Source organism: Hippopotamus amphibius, chromosome 15, assembly GCF_030028045.1.
Source record: "Hippopotamus amphibius kiboko isolate mHipAmp2 chromosome 15, mHipAmp2.hap2, whole genome shotgun sequence".
Lineage (NCBI taxonomy): Eukaryota > Metazoa > Chordata > Mammalia > Artiodactyla > Hippopotamidae > Hippopotamus > Hippopotamus amphibius.
This window is the reverse complement of record NC_080200.1, coordinates 1,844,946-1,862,549: the sequence shown is the minus strand read 5'-3', so window position 1 is coordinate 1,862,549 and position 17,604 is coordinate 1,844,946. Positions and strand designations below refer to the sequence as shown.

At 51.8% G+C, this 17,604-nt stretch overlaps 1 protein-coding gene across 2 annotated transcripts in view; it reads left to right on the top strand.

Moving 5' to 3' along the window:
- Window positions 1–17,604, top strand: part of GNG7 (G protein subunit gamma 7) — a 147,296-nt gene that overhangs the window by 14,957 nt on the left and 114,735 nt on the right. Inside the window, exon 1 of one of the 2 annotated variants that reach the window (XM_057709867.1) lies at window positions 4,699–4,720. The exons of the other annotated variant lie outside the window; for it this stretch is intronic. The gene's annotated coding sequence lies outside the window, so the exon portion shown is untranslated. Of the gene's footprint in view, window positions 1–4,698; window positions 4,721–17,604 lie in introns of those variants that run through there. 2 annotated transcript variants of the gene reach the window in all.

Below are 17,604 nucleotides of genomic sequence, written 5' to 3'. Positions count from 1 at the left end.
GCTTCAGTTTTGGGTCGGTTGGTTGGTTTTATCTATAAAGGAGGCTCCTGCCTCAAGGGCGGTTGAGCAGACCACGCAGAAGGTATGTTTAGTAGCCGGCAGGGATGAAATGTGCAGGAAAAAATGGCTTTTTCATTCAGACAGAAGCATGGAGGAATGAAAAAAGCAGAAGCAAGCCGTAATAGAGTGATGGCCCCAAGGACGTCCCCGTCCTGGTCCCGGGGCCTGTGATATGTCACCTCGTGGGGTACAGGGGACTTTGCAGGGGGGATGAATTTAAGGCCCCTGAGGTGGGGGTGACCCTGGATTCCCCAGGGGGCCCAGTGTCATCCCAGGGTCCTTAGAAGAGGGAGGCGGGCGGGTCCGAGGCAGAGAGAGACATGGGAGAGGCTGCGCTGCTGGCTGTGAGGAGGGAGGAAGGGGCCGCGAGCCAGGGATGCAGGGCCTCCAGAAGCTGGAAAAGGCAGGACCCAATGCTCCCTTGGAGCCTCTGGAAGGACCAGTCCTGCCTGGATTTAGCCCCGTGAGGCCTGAGCCAGACTCCTGACCTCCAAAACTATGAGGGAATCTATGTGCGTTGTTTTAAGCCCTGAATTTGTGGCAGTTTGTTACAGCAACTGCAGGAAACTAATGCTGTTTAAGGAACTGCAGCCCAGATAAAGCTCTGTGTCCCCACAGCTTCTCATCTCGCTTCTGGTCCATGGCGCGGATCAAGGTGCCTGCCCGTCGTGGGCTGTGCTGGACCCGAAAGGGCGGGTGGAGTTGCCAGCTACACACCTTCCTTGTGTCTGTGGCCGAGCCCACGATGTGGGATTCTCTCCTGCCGCCTCTTGGAGACGAGTTTCCCATTATAGTTACATTGGCTGCATGTCTTTAGAGGGGTTCTTATTCACTCTGCCCAGGTCGAATCTTCCAGAATGTGCTAGAGTGTGCATTCTGGGGCTAATGTGATGCCTTCCTGCCCCCAGAGCTACAGTGCGTCTCTCGCCCTCCTCCTCCGCCTGCCCCAGGTCAAGGTTCCCATGATGCGTTGCTCACTGTTGTCTTGCATTTCACTTTGCATGGTGGCCCTCACCCAGGGCTGCATTGCACCCCCCACCCCCACCCCATGGAATACTACTCAGCCATAAAAGAGAATGAAATAATGCCATCTGCAGCAACGTGGATGGACCCGGAGATTATCATACTAAGGGAAGTCAGTCAGACAGAAAAAGACATATCAGTGATACCACGTATATGTGGAATCTAAAAAACAGTACAAATGAGCTTATTTACAAAACAGAAGCAGACTCACAGGCTTAGAAAGCAAACTTCTGGTTACCAAGGAGGGGAGGGGGATGAATCAGGAGTGTGGAATTAGCAGAAACACACCGCTATATATAAAACAGATAAACAACAAGGACCTACTGTACAGCACAGGGAACTATATTCAGTATCTGGTAATAAACTATAATGGAAAAGAATAAAAACAGAGCACAGATACATTCATGTATATATATGTATAACCGAATCACTTTGCTGTACGCCTGAAAGTAACACAATATTGTAAATCAGTTATATTTAAATAAAAAAAAAAAAGAACTGAGCGGGGCGGGGGTAGGGGGAGGGCAAGCCAGGAGGGACCCCAGCCCCAGGCTCTAACACCCTGTAGCTCTTTGGTGAGACAAAGCAGGTCATGTTGCCTGTGTGGGTTTTTTTTTTTTAAGTGTTTATTGAAATTGTTACAACATTGCTTCTGTTTTTTATGTGTTTTTGGTGTTTTGGCCCCGAGGCATGTGGGATCTTAGCTCCCTGAACAGGGATCAAACCTGCACTCCCTGCACTGGAAGGCGAAGTCTCATCCACTGGACCACCAGGGAAGTCCCCTGCTTGTGTTTTGCACAGGCTTTTTTGTCTCGGTGAGGGAACCAGCCATGCTTCCTTCTGGACATGGATTTGGGTGTGTGAGGCTGGCTTTGGTATACCTGTCTCCTAGCATTAAAAATGGTGATCTCATATGAAAAGATGCTCCACGTCAGTAGCCCTCAGAGAAACGCAAATCAAAACCACAGTGAGACACTCCTTCACACCCATCAGGATGGCTAGAATCAAAAGACAGACAGTAGCAAGTGTTGGTGAGGACGTGGAAAGGGTAGAACCCTTGTGCCCTGCTGGCCGGAATAGGAAATGGGGCAGCTGATTGGAAAACAGTCTGGCAGCATCTCAAAAGGTCAAACTTAGAGTTTCCATATGACCCAGCAATTCTGCTCCTGGGTGTCTGTGCAAGAGAAATGAGAATATACGTCCCCACGAAAACCTGAATGTTACTGTTCACGGCAGCATGATTCACGGTGGCCAAAATAGGGAAGCCACCTGTGTCTTTTCATCAACAAACAAGCCGATAAACAAAACTGTGGTGCCTCTACACATGGAAACATCACTCAGCCATGAAAAGGAGAGAAGCCCTAACACGTGATACCACGTGGACAGACCCTGAGAACATGATGCTCAGGGAGAGAAGCAGACACAGAAGGACACAGAAGGTGTGACTCCACTGATGGGAAACGTTCAGAACAGGCAACTCAACAGACACAGAGAGTGGCTTAGTGGTTGTCAGCAGCTGGGGTTGTCAGAGGATGAGGAGTGACTGCCGATGGGGATGGGGCTTCTCTCTGGGGTGGTGGAATGTTCTGGAACTAGATGGGGTGCACAGCTCTGTGACTATATTAAGTGCCGTTGAATTGTGCACTTTAAAATGGTTAAAATTGTAAATTTTATGTTTATGTTACCAAAAAAGCCCCCCACCTGTTGGTCTGAGTGGTGACATTTCAGGGCGCGAAACCACTGGCAGTTCTTGACGGGCTGTGGGGGGACACCTGTCTCTGGCTGAGGTCAAGCCCTTGGAGCTGTGATCTCTGACACGTTCTCGTTTTAAGCCCCATCCCTGAAAGTCTGGCACAAGGGCGTGAATTCCTCTGCGTCTGGGGCTGCAGGGCAGTCACACCTTGGACGTAGGTCTTGCCAGCCCTGGGCCCTAACTGGCCATGCACGGAACATAGAAGGAAGGCAGGTGCTCTGGGGTCCCTGGGAGAAAGCAGCGAGTGAGGTGAGGCTGTGGGATTGTCCACAGTCCTGCCCTCCTTTGTGGGAGGGGACTGGGAGGGGGGGCGCCAAGGTGTGGGGGAGGTGAAAGGTCAAGAATTATGGAACTTCCTGGAATCTTCTGGAACCTGGTGGAATGTAGGGGGCCTTGTGGCATAGTGAGACTTTGGGATTGGAGTGATTGCCTAGCCACTGGATGACTTTCTCCCTGAATGATTTTGGGCGGAGGATTAGAGATTTTTGGATGGGGCAAGAGGGCCTTAGGGTGTCACAGGGATGGACTTGTCCTTTGAGCCAAATGGACACTCGCACTGACGTCTGTGGAAGGATGGCAGCGTGCAAGCCGCGCTCGGTCACTGCTAGGGCGGCGTCCGGTTACCCGGGAGTGGCCAGTTGGTGGGGGGAATATCTGTGCGCTGTAGACATCCCCCCGCGCCTGGCAGTTGGGGTAATTCTGTGTCCTGGACACAGAGGTTGTGAAGGGCAGAGTGCTGAGCCCGCATTGGGGGCGCAGCCCAAGAGGCCTGGCTGGGTGGCCTCGTCTGCACCACCCACCGCGGGAAAACAGAAAAGGGCCGAATGAGTCACTGAGTTCTGGCCACGCGCCAGATGCCATCGATGCCACTGAGTTGAGTTAGCCTTTAACCGCCGATGGCCCCCCCCGTGGAGAACGACCCAGCCCAGGTGTCAGCAGTGCCGAGGGGGAGACCCCACCGTAAACACCTGAGTGGACGTATTTGTTCCCGGTTTAGAGCAGTTGTAAAACCTGCCCCCGGTCGTACTGCGGGTGCATGGTGACCCCACGTGTCCATCAGAACCCAATGCGTGGGACTTCCCGGTGGTCCATTGGTTAAGAATCCGCCTTCCAATGCAGGGGACACGGCTTCCATCCCTGGTGAGGGAGCTAAGATCCCGCATACCGCAACTAAGCCCATGCGCTGCAACTACCGAGCCTGCGCGGCGCTGCTAGAGAAGCCTGCATGCCCCAACAAAGAGCCCTCACAGCCAAAATAAATAAGTTAATTAGTTAAAAAAAAAGATACTTAAAAAACCCCATTGCACTCCAAAGCCCTTTCCAGCCCCCCACTGGGCATTCCTCCTCTGCTTCCTCACCTTTAAAATGGGGAAATAATAAAACTTAGCTCAAAGTGATGAACTGAGATGACTGCAAGAGCCGGGCACACCCTCACCTGCTCCCCTGGGATCCCCGCCCTCTGCATTCCTCACCCTCCACGCCTGACCTGCCCCTCCAGGCTCATTGCCTCCAAGGCAGCGTCCTTGTAGGGCTGGGTCCTTCTCTGTGGGGCCGTCCTGGGCACGGTGGTGTGTGGAGCAGCCTCTCTGGCCCCACCCCCTTAAAGCCGAGAGCCCCTCCCGCCAGTCATGACGACCAGACGTCCCCAGACATTGGCCAGTGTCCCCCGGGTGGAGGGGGTGCAGAGTCGCCCCCAGTCGTGTGTAACGGGATCAAGGCCAAAGATAAGGCGTTTGGAATTGTCGGCTGCTGTGTGATGCCGGCTGACATCAGAGTGAAGCTCGAAGCCCCACACTGACTCAGCACCGCCTGGGACGTTCTGTCTCCAGATGATGTTCCCAAACTGTCTTCCCTAGAAGAATTCTCGGTAGCACGTATGGAAATGTAATTAAGCGGCCATTTTTTCCTCTGTGGGGGTGACACAGATTTGGGTCTGTAATAAAGACGATCGAGTCCCTCTAGCCCCGAGGGCGGGCTGGGCGGGCTTTCTCAGCCTCAGCACAGCTGACAGCGGGGCGTGGTGGGGCCACCCTGGGCGCTGTGGGGGGTGGAGCAGCGTCCCTGGCCCCACCCACTCGATGCTGGGAGCCCCCCAGTCGTGATGACCACAGACATCCCCAGGGTCCCCTGGGGGCAAAATTGTTTCTCTTCCTTATTAAGAACCCCCCTGCAATATGTGGGAATGTACGTTTTTTTCTTGTGTTTTTCTTGGTATCCTATAGGACCCTGGGGAGCTGTTCCCCAGCAGTTTTCTGGAGGGCGAGGTCCACACCTGAACCAGTGTAGGTCATGGCTGTCCTTCAGAGCTGTCCTCAGGAGAGGGGCCACGCAAGCTGAGATTTGTAGTCTCTTACCAGCCTGGTTCAGTTTCCTGCCTCCTTACCGCCGAGCAACCTCTTTCTCTCCTTGCTGGCCAGCACTTCCTGGTCTTCGCAGTTACGGAATTTCGATGGATAACACTGAACTTGGCCATGGCATTCTCCCTTCCAGTATTCCCTGAGCCTGGATGTCTCGTAAAAGCCAGACTCCTATTTCCTGCTATGGTCTGGGGATTTAGTGAGGCCCCCTCTGTGGTGGAGAGACCCTTTAGTTCCACTGTGCATCTGTCTCCAAGAATGTGATTCATTTGCGAATATGACCAACTGTCAGGGTGGTTGGCACAGTGGGGATATGTTTGAAGAATATAAAGCAGTTTGCAACCCCATAGAATGTTCCATGTGTTAAAACATTGCCCGTCCCAAGTGTGTAAAAATCTGGACTTTTATCTATTCTAGTCTCAGCCAGAGGGGAGGCGTTATGGCAGTTCTGTTTTAAGAAAAGTAGTATTATATATATATACATATATATATATATATATATGTATATATATATATCATATAGCATTGTTTTCTGAATCAGTTTTTCTTTTTGGTGACACACAACAGCACAGTCTTCAAACCTGACAGTGCAGAAGCTGCCTGATGTAGTATCTGCTGTAGAGTGTGAAAATCTGGTTTTGATTGTCAGCCAAGGATAATCTCTGTGTGGTCACCGCCCCCAGATTTCACATTGGAGCAGGCGTCCTCTCCATTTTCAGTCACCTTGGGAGACTGTGTCCTTGGAACATTGCTCAGATGTGATTGCCTTTAAGAGCAGGCTGCACCATTTCTGTATATTTCAAATATACAAATTTGTATGTTTCGAATACATTTCAGGTTTTCATCTTTAGGGGGTAGATCTGAACTTGAAAACAGTGCATATTAGCCTTCTAATGCTGCGTAACAAATCACTGCAAACTTAGAGGCTTGAAACAGCACACGTTTATTGTCTCACGATTTCTGCTTCCATGGGTCAGGAATCCAGCTGCAGCTTAGCTGGTTCTTCTGCTCAGGGTCTCCCAGGCTGTAGTCAGATTGTCGGCCTGGGCTGCTGTCTTATCTCATCTGGGGAAGGACCGCTTCCAAGCTCACTCGTGTGGCTGTTGGCATGGTTTAGTTTCTTGTTGGCCGTTGGCTGCAGGCCATTCTTGGGTTTTTTTGGCTGTTGGCCAGTAGGCCTCCCCAGCATGGAAACCTGCTTCATCACAGCAGCAAAGGAGAGAGTCTGCTAGCAAGATGGAAGTTACATTCTCACCTAAGATAGTCATGGAAAAGACATCCCAGGCCAATGCCGTATTCTCGTGGTTAGAAGCAAGTCACGGGTCCCACTCACACTCAGCGGGCAGCAGTGATACAGGCATGGGGACCAGGAGTTGAGGATTGCTGGGGGACCACCTTAGAATGCCCTCCACCCAGCCAAAGGTCACTCAGTGATGAATAAGGTGGACGGCCCGATAGGAACAGGGTTGATTTTGGTTGAATGGGAGATATTATTACCAAGTCACAGGACTGTGTTTGTTAGGTATAAGATTTTTGCTTTGTCTCTGAAGGTGATTTCCAAGGATGTATCCAGAAATGTCACGAGGTGGCATATTGCTTAGAAATAGTTTCTCAAGGGGCTGTTTGAAGGGAAAGATGCCTACTTAGTTCTGTCCTGGTGCTTAATCACCCAGCAACTTACCTTGGATCACCTCATGTGTTAATGGAGAACTGGAGATCAGCCTTTCGTGTTTCGAGGGGGACTTAGGATGGGATGAGAGGGAGGGAGGCATGCTTGGGGTACTCTTGGATTTGGAGTCCTTCGGGTGTGGGTTGCATCCAGGCTGTGCCACTCAGCAGCTCTGTGACTTTGGTAAGTCACTTAACCTCTCTGAACCTCTATCTTCTCATCAGCAAAACAGAGATGCAAGGGTGACACATAGAAGGGGGCCATTAGTGGGAAAACTAGTGAAATCTGAATAAACTGTGGAGCTAGGTTAAGAGTAGCACAGCAACGTTGAAGTCTTAGTTGTGACAAATGTGCCCTGGTTATGTGAGCTGTTAACATGAGGGGAAGCACGGTGAAAGATAAACAGATGTCTGTATTATCTTTATAACTCTTATGCAAATCTAAAATCAATAAGCAAAAAATTTATTAAAGGGCTTCCCTGGTGGCACAGTGGTTAAGAACCCCCCTGCCAATCAGTGCAGGGGACGAGGGTTTGATCCCTGGTCCAGGAAGATCCCACATGCGGCAGAGCAACTAAGCTTGTGCGCCACAAATACTGAGCCTGCGCTCTAGAGCCTGTGCTCTGCAACAAGAGAAGCCACAGCAATGAGGACCCCGTGCACCACAATGAAGAGTAGCCCCTGCTCCCCGCAACTAGAGAAAGGCCACCCGCAACAATGAAGATCCAATGCAGCCAATAAATAAATAAATAATTTTTAAAAATTATTAAGAAAGAAAACAAGATTCTGTTTTTCACCTTTAAAATGGTGAATATTAATAAAAGTAACACCCGTGCTGAAGAGGGTGTGAACAGAAGGATAGTATAAGATGGAATAATCTTTCTGAACAATAACTTAGTGTGTTTTCAAGAACCTTACAAATATGTAATGGTCTCTGATCCCTTAATGCCATCTCTAAAAACATATATTAAAAAAATGCGTTGGTAATTAGAGATGGGCATAAAGATGTTTGCAGCAGCTTTATATATAAAGCAAAAAATGGGAACAGTCTACGTGGCCAATAGTAAGGAAATTAGTTCATCAATTATGATATATTAACTCAATGTAAATATATGGACAGCCACGAAAAACTATGTTTTCAAAGAATACTTAGTGATGTGAGAAAATGCAGTGATAGCATGTTAAATAAGTCAGAGAAAAAAGGTGCCTGGTTACTTTCCCTATAATTAAAAGCCAATGACTGAGGCCAAAAGCACAGCTAAAAGGTTCCAATTTGCTTTTCTAGAAAGCCGTGGCCAGTACCCACTAAGTTATATGTGGAAGTAAGTTATGTATGGAAGTGTTCTGTATGGCACCAGGGTCTTGGGGTGCATAGGCTCCTAATGTGAGTGAAAGCAGATGGGGTTACCTGTTCATTGACTGCATATGACTGCACTGCTGCCTGCTGGGAGGAAGATTCCACATGGACTTCACCTCCACAGAGCAGACTAAAGTACAAGTTGGTCTGTGTGCTTGAATTGAAATCTGTGATCATGTTTCCTGTGGGGGAGTCCATAGCTGCCACTTTGTGTGATTTCGTAGCTTGAATGCCATCCCCTGCCTCCAGCTCTTGTTGGCTTTCTGTTTTACATGTTGGTCTACATTGATGGTTGCCTTTGTTTTTCCCCTTTTAATCATGAGGCTTTCTCACGTTTCCCACTTCTCTGCCTCCCTTTTCTGGGGAAGTATGCTTTAACCCATCGTTTCCTCCATGGTCATTTCTTTACATCGTATTTCCATACATTGGGTTTCTCAACCTAGGCACTGTTGACATTTTGCTGTAGATAGTTTCATAACATCATCAAATCTCTGGTTAGTGGAACTAATTTTGGGATTGTCAAAGTACTCTGCTCGTGGTGAATAAAAATTCAAGTTATGTGAAGGGCGTAGGACAGAATTAACCCCCTACCCCTCAGTCATACGCACCATTGTAACCCTTAACAGCTTTGGTGTTTTCTCCTAGAATTGTTTTTTTTTCACGTACAGGCACATATACAAATATGTCTTTTTAAGAAAAAGGTTTTAACTCAAATGGCTTGTACCAGCCAGCATACTGGTCTGCAGTTCTTGGTAGTCAGCCATATCTGGGATCACTTTCCGTGTTTGTACGTGTAGGTCTGGGCATGTGATGAGCTATTACTTCTTCCCTGTGGAGCGGGGTGTCTCTCACTCAGCTTTGTTGACATTTGGGGCTGGATCCCTCTCTGTGGGGGCCCGACCTGGGCACTGTGGGGTGTGAAGCAGCATCCCTGACCCCCACCCACTTGATCAATGCCAGGAGTGCCCCCCACCCATATCTCCAGACATCACTGAGGATCCCCAGGTGGGAACCACTGGGTTACACCAGGCCTCCCCCTTCATGAGCTGTGGAGTTAAACCCGAGTTTTAATCCTTCCTTTTCTCCTTACTGGCTTTGGGCAGTATTTTATGTTCTGTCTAGCTTTTTTTTTTTTTTTTTTAAAGCAGATTTTTTTCCTTACCTGAAATAGACAGGGAATGGTTCCTGGCCTTGCAGCCTTATTGACCTCAAGATCCCCTGGACCCCAGCTCCAAGCCGGGCAGCTGTGGTCACTGTTCCTGCTCGGGGGTGGTGTCCACAGACATGATTTTAAGGCCCTTCTTGGCTTGGAGGCTGCTGGGGGCCAGGGACCTCCGTGCCCCTCTATACCGTGAAGGGCTGGGCTCCGTGCCCCCAAGGGGCTCCCCTCCCACTAACCATTTGTGCCGTCATCACTCCCCCACCGGGGTCTGGTGCTTCACAGACCAAATCCTGTCCAAACGCCTGGGAGTTTAACCAACACAGCATTTTTCTTTTCTTTCCTTTCTTTCTGTTTTCTTTTTTTTTTTTTGGCTGCATTGGGTCTTCGTTGCTGCACGTGGGTTTTCTCTAGTTGCAGCGAAAGGGGCTACTCTTCGTTGCAGTGCGAGGGCTTCTCATTGCGGTAGCTTCTCTTGTTGTGGAGCATGGGCTGTAGGTGTGCAGGCTCAGTAGTTGTGGCACACGGTCTTAGTTGCTTTTCAGCATGTGGGATCTTCCTGGACCAGGGATGGAACCTGTGTCCCCTGCATTGGCAGGCAGATTCTTAACCACTGCACCACCAGGGAAGTCCCCCAGCAGTTTTTTAGTTTCTAAACTGGTCATGGGAATTCCCTGGTTGTCTAGTGGTTGGGCCTCCAGGCTTTCACTGCTGAGGGCCTGGGTTCCAGTCCCTGGTCGGGGAGTTAAGATCCCACAAGCCGCATGGTGAGGCCAAAAATAGCTAGCTAACTAGCTAAATATTAAAAAATGGTCATAGGTATATACTGACATTTATTTGGCGGTCACTTTTGAGAACAAGCCCATCAAGTTCGGGAGACCTATTTATAAGGCAGTTGTGAGCACCCTGCAGTCTGTTATGCAATATACCTCGTTTCTAGCAGGCAAACTTGTCTTTAAAGCGAACTTACCTTGGAGTCGTGTTGAATTTACAGGGCTGTACGTTGGTCATAACAGTTGAACTGATATTGATACATTTTGATTATTGACTTTCTGGGACCCTCATGAGGAGCACAGGTCAGGAGTTCTGCGGAACCTTCCCTGACCTTGGTTTGTCTGGTGCTTTCTCATGAGCAGACTGGGGTTATGGGTGTGGGGGAAGAACCCCCAGAGGTGAGGTGACTTCTTATCACACCCCATGGTTGGGGGGGGGTGGACATAAGCTGCCCACAGAACTTCTCACTGTCGACCTTGGCCTCCAGCCCCTGCCTGAGGCAGAACCCAGTGGTTTTAAACGTTGAATTACTGCCAACATTTAAAAACCAGGAGCTTTTGGACTTCCCTGGTGGTCCAGTGGTAAAGACTCTGTGCTTCCACTGCAGGGGGCACAGGTTCAATCCCTGATTGGGGAACTAAGATCCCGCATGCTGCACAACATACAGCCAAAATCAGGAACTTTTACAGTTAAAACAACAACAACAAAAACCCCCAAAACCTCCCAGTGTCTCAGGACACTTGGAGGAGCTGATGACATCGGGCCACTTCCGACGTGGTGGCAGCTGGGCCGGGAGCAGTGCTCCCTGCCAGCGAGCCAGGTGTCATCTCTCCAGGGACCCATGTTGCTGTCACCCGCCGCCCACCTCAAACTCGTGACCCCGGGACAGACTTGGAGCTCAGTGTGCCCCCTCCTCAGGCCTCGAGGGGGAATCTTCCCATGTGAGCCGATTCCCAGCACACAGCCCTCCAGGAGGGGGCGGGGATTCAGGGGAGCGTGGCGGGATGTCAGAGAGCCGGTTACCTGGGAGCGCTTTCTGATTGGCATGAAGGACATGGCTAGGGGGCCGGTATATGTGGGGGTCAGGAGAGCTCGGGGGGGGGGTGGTGAGGCTGGGAGAGCAGGAGGGAAGGCCAAAGAGGTGGTGCTGTGGGCTGAACTGTGTCACTGTGTCCCTCCCATAAGACATGTTCCAGTCCTAATCCCTGGTACCTGGGCATCGGGCCTCATTTGGAATTAGGGTCTCTGCAGGTGTAACTAGATAAAATGAGTCATACTGGGGGACTTCCCTGGTGGTCCAGTGGTTAAGACTCTACGCTTCCAGGGACTTCCCTGGTGGTCCAACGGTAAAGAATCCGCCTTCCAATGCAGGGGACGCAGGTTCAATCTCTGGTCAGGGAACTAAGATCCCACATGCTATGGGGCAACTAAGCCTGCGTGCTGCAACTACTGAGCTTGTGCGCCTCGAGTGGAGAGCCCTCGTGTTGCCAACTACAGAGCCCATGCCCTCTGGAACCCACGTGCCACAACTAGAGAGAAAAACCTGCACACCACAACTAGAGAGAAGCCTGTGCACCACAACGAAGAGCCTGTCTCAACGAAGATCCTGCCTGCTGCAACTAAGACTCGACGCAGCCAAAAAATAAAGAAAAAAAAAAGAGAGAGACTCTGAGTTTCCACTGCAGGGGGCCTGGGTTCGATCCCTGGTCAGGGAACTAAGACCCCACATGCCGGCTTGGTCCAAAAAAAAAATTGTATTAAAAAAAGTCCTGTGGATTTCAGTGGGCCCTACATGCAATGGATGGTGTCTGTGTAAGAAGGCCACGTGAAGACTCTGACACACAGAGAAGGCCACGTGAAGATGGAGACAGAGAATGGGGTGATGTGTCTACAGGCCAAGAACTGTAAAGATTACTGGTGGCCCCAGAAGCCAGGAGAGAACGTGAAACAGCCTCCCTCACGGCCTCCGAGGGAACCCACCCAGCAGACACCTTGATCTCGGGCTTCCAGCCTCTGGGACTGGGAGACAATACATTTCTGTGGTTTGAAGCCGCCTGTTTGTGGTCATTTGTTGTGGCCACCCCAGGAAATGAATACAGTTGGTGAGCGTCAGATGAAGTAAACAAGGTTTGGGAAACAAAAACAGAACCCCAGAAAACCCCATATTGGAGCTTGTCGGGTAGGGAACACACAGAGGTGTCAGGATTGCTGCTGCCTGACTTTTGGTTTCACCGCATGGCTGCTAGTTTGGTCTCTGAATGACAGGTTGAGTCCAGCACTTACTGCCAAGGAGTTACTTTCAACAGAGCAAGTATTTTCTGTATTTGCCACCGGGCCATGTCTGAGGACATCGGTGGTTGTCACGACCCAGGGGCTCCTGGCATGGGGTGGGTGGGGGCCGCAGAGCCTGCTTCATCCCCCCGCAGCGCCAAGGGCAGCCCCGCATAGAGGATGACCTGGCCCCAAGTGTCAACAGTGCCAAAGGGGAGAAGTCCAGTGTTAGTTATCTGGGAAAACAGTTGAGTTAGGTCCCTAGCTCACACTAGACACCAGGATAAATCCCCGATGGTCAGACGGTATAAATCAGGGTGACCCCCATTGTCTGTGGATCACCTCCCCCCCTCCCACTCAGGTGTGTATTTCAATATGTGCAGCAGCCCAGGACCTCAGAGGTCACATGGTATTGGAACCTAGTCTCATGGGAGGTCCGTGGAATCCCTAACCCAGGGGGTCTCGCTTGTGGCGATTCTGCCCCCCCCCCCCACATCTGGAGACGTCTGTGGACATGACGACCCGGGGTGGTCCTGGAATGAGTGGGTGGGGGCCGGGGTGCTGCTCCACCCCAGAAGCTGACCGCAGTGCTGATGAGGAGAAAGCCTTGCGGAAGGTGACCTTCAGATGAAAACGTATTCTGTGGGTCTCAGCACCGGGACCAGAGCTGCCCCCGAGGCAGCTGGGGCTCCGGGAAGGTGAGCCGGGAAGGTGAGCCGGGCAGCTGTGCGGGTCCTCGCTCAGCTCGTTCCACCCTCCGGAGGCTGCAGGGTTGACCTTGCAGCGTCGGGGGACGCGGTGCCCGCCAACACCAGAGCTCGGAGCAGAAGCCGGCTCTGTCCCACGTGAGAGCGGGCGGGCTGGCCGGCTGCCCGGCGCCGGTCACCGGACGGTCCGCACACCCTGAGCCGGGGCGGGCCGGGGCGGGGCTGGCCATCGGGGAGAGGGCACACCCCCTTCTGGCCGAGGAGCCTTCGGAGCGTGGGGCGGGCCCCCTTGGCCAGAACCAGGCTGGACCAGCCTGAACTCCTTTCACTCTCGGGGAGGCTGCATCTGCCGTCTTCGTTCGTCCAACAGAATCATCAAGAAACACCTAGAGCCCCAAAGAAAACCCTGCAGGGCCTCCAGGCGGAGATGGAGGGTCGCTGGGAGGAGTCCATAAACTCTGTGAAGGGCCGGGGGGTAAATATTTTCATTACGGGCCAGCCCAGCCGGTCCCTCAGAGGAGCGGTGTGTGAGTGGGCGTGGCCGCGTTTCAACAGGACTGTAACTCGCCAGCACGAGGGGCGGGCCGATTTGGCCCAGGGCGCTGATGGATCAGCACTGCCCGTCTCCTTCCCAGTGCAGAGGCCCCTCCTTATTAAAAGTGGTGTTTTCTGACTGCCCCCTTCTCTGAGGCTTCCTCCCAGGTAGGTGGCGGAAGGCTGGCTATATCTCCGAGCCTCAGTTTCCCCATCTGCAGAATGAGGATAATTACACTCCTTTGGACCTGGGCGTAGATTGTTAGCTATTGTAGGTCGCTGGTTCTCAGCCAGGATGTCCTGCCCCAGGGGGACACTGGGGACATGTGTGGTCATCACGACTGGGGGTGCTGCTGGCATTGAGGAGGTGGGGGCCAGGGATGCTGCCTCACACTCCGCAGCACCCAGGATGCCCCCGACGGGGAATGACCTGGCCCTGAGTCTCTGCAGGCTGAGGAGGAGAAACCCTGATGTAAATAAAAGTGTCCAGTAAGTCAACCTGTGGATACCAGGATGCCAGGTCGTATTAGCTGCCTGTCTGTCTTTGGACCACGGCTTCATCCTCATGTTCCAGAACTCTCCATCCATAGAACCGCTGCCCTCCCGCAGGCCCCGGCGGCAGCTGCGCCCTCCGCAGGCCTTGCTCCAGCGCCTCCCGAGTGGACGCGCCACTTTGCCCTGACCCTCACGGGATGTTCCGGAAGTTTCCTCCTGTGAAGCAGGGCCTGGCCGGGTCCACCGTGGCTGTCTCAGGAGCCACTCAGCCACCTGTCTCTTCTCCCCCTCCTCACTCCTTTCCTGGGAGAGCTTCCCCTGCTGATTAGCATATCCCGTTTTTAGCGGCTTTCTTTTCTGGGCTTTATATAATCCTGTCATTATTGGATGCTGTCACAGGAACTTAATGTTCCCTCAATCACATTTCAAAGCCTTCTCCAGCATAAGTAGCTAATTGTCGTCACTCCCTTCTTTCCTTTTTTCTTCTCAAATGAACTTTTCATTTCAGACTACTTTTAGATACACAGGAAAATTGGGAAGACAGTACAGACAGTTCACACGTCCCCCCCACCCCCCAAATCCCCCCCGTACTTCATATCTTACATCAAATTTGGTACATTTGTCCCAATTAAGAAACCAGTGCTGATACATTATTGTTGACTGGAGGCCATACTTCATTTGGATTTCTTTAATTGTCCCCCTGATGCCCCTTTTCTGCCCCAGGACCCACAGGACACTGAGTCTTCATGTCTCCTAGAGGTCTGCTCGGTTCTCCGTCCACAGAAACCATTTCTCCCTCTAGGGATGGATTACATGGGGCTGTTACTGGTGGCAATTTTGCAAATGGTAAACTGCCCTATCCAGAATGATAAGAAAATATTTTGGTCATCAAGTTGAGATATTTTGGATGCCTTTGGCAGCCAAGGTTGATCACGAGGAGGTATTTGCTAACAGAAGTCAGCCCATGGCTGTTTACTTATTTATTTATTTATTTTTTATTTATTGGCTGCATTGGGTCTTCATTGCTGTGCGCGGGCTTTCTGTAGTTGCGGAAAGTGGGGGCTACTCTTCATTGCAGTGTGCGGGCTTCTTATTGCAGTGGTTTCTCTTGTGGAACACGGGCTCTTAGGTTCGCAGGCTTCAGTAGTTGCGGCGCATGAGCTCAATAGTTGTGGCTCACGGACTCTAGAGCGCAGGCTCAGTAGTTGTGGCTCTTGGGCTTAGTTGCTCCGTAGCATGTGGGATCTTCCCGGACCAGGGCTTGAACCCATGTCCCCTGCATTGGCAGGTGGATTCTTAACCACTGCACCACCAGGGAAGCCCAGCCCATGACTTTTTTTTCAAGCTGATAGGAAACCAACAGCCCCTTCTCTGAATCTAAGAGAAGCGATGCTTCCGTAGCAGTGAGGTTTCATGTTGTGGATGGCCCAGGATGCTGTTGCTGGGTGATGGTGAGGGGCGATGGAGAGCTTTGGTCAGCACCCGGGATCTAGTTTCCCTCTGCAGCGGTGTGTCTGTGTGAGCACTGGGCCATGTCCTCATAGACCATCTTCTAGTCCGGGGGTCGCAAACTACAGCCCCTGAGCCGGATCCGAGCCGCTTGGGTTTGTGAATTTCTGTTGGCCCAGAGCCTCGCCCACTGGTCTATGACTGGCCAAGTCCAGTAGTAGCCACAGCGACCGAAAGTATTTGCCACCTGGCTCTTAACAGAAGCACTTTTCTGAGCCCTGGCCTTGACAACAGCGCAGGTAATAGGTGTTCCAATATTATGAAAAAGTTCTACTATTAAAGAAGTTGTCCGCTGTTAACAATATGCTAGGCACTGATTTATGCATTTTATAGATATTCACTTATTTAATCTGAAAAACCCAACCTGCTCAGGTAGGGGGTGCTGACATTATCTCTGTGTCTCAGATTTGGAAACTGAGGCATGGGGGGGGTTTCGTTGTGAAGTTGGGACAGAACGCCGCCATGCTGCCTCTCAGATGCGGGAATATCTGTCCCCACCCACCCCCTTCCGGGGCACTGAGTGAAGCTATTTTAATTTTGAGTGGAAAACGAAATCTGTGTGTACATGTTTTTCTTTTTGGTCGGAAATTAGTCCTTTTCCCAAATCAGTTGCCTGTCCTCCCATACGGTACAGTGCCAGGTGGTGGGGGTCTGATGATCACTGCCTAGCACAATGGGGGGACCCTGTCCCCAAGCACACACTGGGAGGGGTCTGGGGATGTCTGTGGTTGTCACACTGGGGGTGCCCTGGGCATCAAGTGGGAGGGGCAGGGATGCTGCCACCCCCCCACAGCTCCCGGGCACCGAACACAGAGCCAAGGGCAGCAGCCTCCTTCCTCACCTTCTGTTTGGCTCCTGGTGACCTTGACCCAGGGTCTGGGTCAAGCACACCGGCCCTTGTGTCCCATCTGACTGGGGTGTGCTGGCCTCTGATCTGTTCAGCCCTGTGGCTTTGAAGCAGCATGTCGGCCCCGGGTGCCTCCCCATGAGTCCCCGCCGGAGCTCAGGGGCTCAGGAGCTCAGGTGGTGAGGCTCAGGCTGCAGTTCCCCCACCCCCAGGCTTCTCCTCCTGCTTCATTTGCAATCCGAGCTCCTGGGGGCGACACATTTAGATGGTTGCTGTGGTGATGAGTGAAGGCTGGGGTGATAACTGCAGTGCGTGTCTATATCGGGCCTCCAGTGAGGCAAAGTGCTCCTGCCGCGTGCTGGTGGGGTGTTGCTGTGGGAAGGGAAGGGGGCTCAGGCCTCCGGGGCCCACCCACGAGATTCCCAGAAGGGGGAACTGCAGCCCGGGCCAGGGGATCTCCCTGGTGCCAGATGCTGGGTCCCCACCGTCCCTGCCCGCAAGAGGCATGCCCAGAGCAAGGAGTCTCCACTGGGGGCACTCGCACCAGGGAACACTGGGCCACATCTAGCGACAGTGGTCGTCACACTGGGGACTTCTGGCATCGAGTGGGTGGAATCAGGGATGGTGCTCCACCCCCCACAGTGCCCAGGACAGGTCCCCCACAGAACAGGCACCCATGTCAACAGGGCTGAGGGTGAGACCCTGCTTTAGAGGAAGCAGATGAAGGCGGTGGATTTGTTCGGTATTTCAGGTGCTGGTATTTCTTGATAATCTGTGAATCCCAAAGGCGTCGTTTTCTCGTCCCAGTTGTTCTGCTGCTCTCCCCTCATTGAATCTACTGCACGCCATTAGCTTTTGTGTCTCCCCAGATGATCATGTCTATAGATGGTGGGAAAACAAGAACATGAAAAATCCAGTGCTGCCAGTTGCTTGCTGTTAGAAAGTGGTAGTGGTTGAAAAAAATGTACATGGAGCTTCAGGTGAACCAGCCCAGATGGCAGGTGTATCAGTCATCTCTTGCTGTGTAACAAATTACCCTAAAAGCTTAGTTTAAACAACCAACATTTACTCTCTCACAGTTTTTCTGGGT